Here is a 4,062-nt window from a genome sequence, read left to right as displayed (position 1 = left end):
TTATAAGTTTCTAGAACATTTTAGAAGATTTTATTCATTGTAAACATTTCCAGAATATTCTAGAACTTCCTAGAATACAGAAGAAATATGTATAAGTATCAATAATTTTCTACAATCTACAAAAATTTTCTAGAATGATTCAGAATATTCTAAAGTAGGTTCAAGATTATTATAAAAAGATTGAGTACCTTCGGAAACACATTCTAGAAAGACTAAGAATATTGTAGAGCACTGCTTGACAATATAAAAGTAGGGGCTTGCAGACAACCAATCAGGTCTGCTTTGGCTGCCTAAGAAGACACATCACAAGAAGTGAAATGGCATCAAGAGGCTGCAGTCATTCTCCAGATGCATTCTGCTACATATGTGGTCAATTCATCAAGACAAGAGCAAAGAAATTCTCTCTGACAGCATCTAGAAAAATGGCGAAATATAGATATTTTGCGTAAAAAAAAAAAAGCTAACACAGAAGCAAAGTTTGACATGAATAATGGACATTTTCTATTGTTTTCCAGTGAAAATAGTTGGAAAAAAACACTTGCTTCTCAAAGACAAAAATTGTGTTACATAGTGTTATGTTGCTGTTGTTATTGTTATTATTATTGTTATTGTTATTATTATTATTATTAGTAGTAGTAGTAGTAGTAGTAGTAGTAGTAGTAGTAGTAGTAGTAGTAGTTGTAGTAGTAGTAGTAGTAGTATTGGTATTTTATTATAATCAACGTTTTCATTATTATTGTTATTTGTGTTATTGTTGTTATTGTTTGTGTTATCGTTCTTGTTTATGTTCCTGTTCTTGTTAATGCTGTTGTTGTTGTTGTTGTTTTTGTTGCGGCCACAGATGCGGCAGACTTGTCAATCCCCCACTCGTTCCTTCTCTCTCCATTCATTCTTTATGTACTTTCTTCTTTTTCAGATTTACTGGCCACCACCCTGCCCTGCGTAATAATAATAATAATAATAATAATAATATATATATATATATATATATATATATATATATATATATATATATATATATATATATATATATATATATATATATATATATATATATATATATATATATATATATATATATATATTGTCTGAGGCAACTGACAGTAGCCCCTTTTCTGTTCCCTCCTACTTTCTCTATCCTCATTTTCGATCCAAAGCTGGATGCTGCGTTTATGTGCGCAATGACTTAACCTGCTCTCGTGCCCACGCTCTTGAATCTTCCGAGTTTTCCACCATCTGGCTACGACTACAGAGTCATTCTCATACTAAATTTATCTGTGCTGTATACCTCTCTCCTAACTCCTCTGACTATAAGAAATTCTTTGACTACTTAACTTCCAAAGTGGAGCACATTTTGACCCTCTTCCCTTTTGCAGAGATCTCCATTCTTGGAGACTTCAATGTTCACCACCAGCTTTGGCTTTCCTCTCCCTTCACTGACCATCCTGGTGAATTAGCCTACAACTTTGCTATCCTCCATGACCTAGAGCAATTGGTGCAACACCCTACTCGTATTCCTGACCGTCTTGGAGATACGCCCAACATTCTTGACCTTTTCCTGACCTCTAATCCTTCTGCTTATGCTGTCACCCTTTCTTCTCCGTTGGGCTCCTCCGATCACAATCTCATATCTTTATCTTGTCCTGTCACTCCAATCCCTCCTCAGGATCCCCCTAAGCGAAGGTGCCTCTGGCGTTTTGCCTCTGCTAGTTGGGGGGACCTGAGGAGGTATTTTGCTGATTTTCCTTGGAATGACTACTGCTTCCGTGTCAGAGACCCGTCTTTGTGTGCTGAGCGCATAACAGAGGTGATAGTGTCTGGCATGGAGGCGTACATTCCTCACTCTTTTTCTCGTCCTAAACCTTCTAAACCTTGGTTTAACACAGCTTGTTCTCGTGCTATACATGATAGAGAGGTGGCCCACAAAAGGTACTTAAGCCTTCCTTCACCAGAATCTCATGCACTTTATATTTCTGCCCGGAACCATGCCAAGTCTGTTCTCCAACTAGCCAAAAACTCCTTCATTAACAGAAAATGTCAAAACCTTTCAAGATCTAACTCCCCTCGTGATTTCTGGCATCTAGCCAAAAATATCTCCAATAACTTTGCTTCTTCTTCTTTCTCTCCTCTACTTCAACCAGATGGCACCACTGCTATCACATCTATTTCTAAAGCTGAACTCTTTGCTCAAACCTTTGCTAAAAACTCTACCTTGGACGATTCTGGGCTTGTTCCTCCCTCTCCTCCACCCTCTGACTACTTCATGCCACGTATTAAAATTCTTCGTAATGATGTTTTCCATGCCCTCGCTGGCCTAAACCCTCGGAAGGCTTATGGACCTGATGGGGTCCCTCCTATTGTTCTCCGAAACTGTGCCTCCGTGCTTGCACCTTGCCTAGTCAAACTCTTTCAGCTCTGTCTGTCAACATCTACCTTTCCTTCTTGCTGGAAGTTTGCCTACATTCAACCTGTTTCTAAAAAGGGTGACCGCTCTAATCCCTCAAACTACCGTCCTATTGCTTTAATTTCCTGCTTATCTAAAGTTTTTTAATCTATCCTCAACAGGAAGATTCTTAAACATCTATCACTTCACAACCTTCTATCTGATCGCCAGTATGGGTTCCGTCAAGGCCGCTCTACTGGTGATCTTCTGGCTTTCCTTACTGAGTCTTGGTCATCCTCTTTTAGAGACTTTGGTGAAACTTTTGCTGTTGCCTTGGACATATCAAAAGCCTTTGATAGAGTCTGGCACAAAGCTTTGATTTCCAAACTACCCTCCTACGGTTTCTATCCTTCTCTCTGTAACTTCATCTCAAGTTTCCTTTCTGACCGTTCTATTGCTGCTGTGGTAGACGGTCACTGTTCTTCTCCTAAATCTATTAACAGTGGTGTTCCTCAGGGTTCTGTCCTGTCACCCAGTCTCTTCTTATTATTCATTAATGATCTTCTAAACCAAACTTCTTGTCCTATCCACTCCTATGCTGATGATACCACCCTGCACTTTTCCACGTCTTTTCATAGACGTCCAACCCTTCAGGAGGTAAACATATCACGCAGGGAAACCACAGAACGCCTGACTTCTGATCTTTCTAAAATTTCTGATTGGGGCAGAGCAAACTTGGTATTGTTCAATGCCTCAAAAACTCAATTCCTCCATCTATCAACTCGACACAATCTTCCAGACAACTATCCCCTCTTCTTCAATGACACTCAACTGTCCCCCTCTTCTACACTGAACATCCTCGGTCTGTCCTTTACTTATAATCTGAACTGGAAACTTCACATCTCATCTCTAGCTAAAACAGCTTCTATGAAGTTAGGTGTTCTGAGACGTCTCCGCCAGTTTTTCTCACCCCCCCAGCTGCTAACTCTGTACAAGGGCCTTATCCGTCCATGTATGGAGTATGCTTTACATGTCTGGGGGGGGTTCCACTCATACTGCTGTTCTAGACAGGGTGGAATCAAAAGCTTTTCGTCTCATCAACTCCTCTCCTCTAACTGACTTTCTTCAGCCTCTCTCTCACCGCCGCAATGTTGCATATCTAGCTGTCTTCTACCGCTATTTTCATGCCAACTGCTCTTCTGATCTTGCTAACTGCATGCCTCCCCTCCTCCCGCGGCCTCGCTGCACAAGACTTTCTTCTTTCTCTCACTCCTATTCTGTCCACCTCTCTAACGCAAGAGTTAACCAGTATTCTCAATCATTCATCCCTTTCTCTGGTAAACTCTGGAACTCCTTGCCTGCTTCTGTATTTCCACCTTCCTATGACTTGAATTCCTTCAAGAGGGAGGTTTCAAGACACTTATCCACCAATTTTTGACCACTGCTTTGACCCTTTTAAGGGACTGGCATTTCAGTGGGCATTTTTTTTTATTAGATTTTTGTTGCCCTTGGCCAGTATCCTTCCTACATAAAAAAAAAAAAAATATATATATATATATATATATATATATATATATATATATATATATATATATATATATATATATATATATATATATATATATATATATATATATATATATATATATATATATATACATATATATTCTATTATAACG

Source organism: Scylla paramamosain, chromosome 29, assembly GCF_035594125.1.
Source record: "Scylla paramamosain isolate STU-SP2022 chromosome 29, ASM3559412v1, whole genome shotgun sequence".
Classification (NCBI taxonomy): Eukaryota; Metazoa; Arthropoda; class Malacostraca; order Decapoda; family Portunidae; genus Scylla; species Scylla paramamosain.
This window is presented reverse-complemented; position numbering follows the sequence as displayed.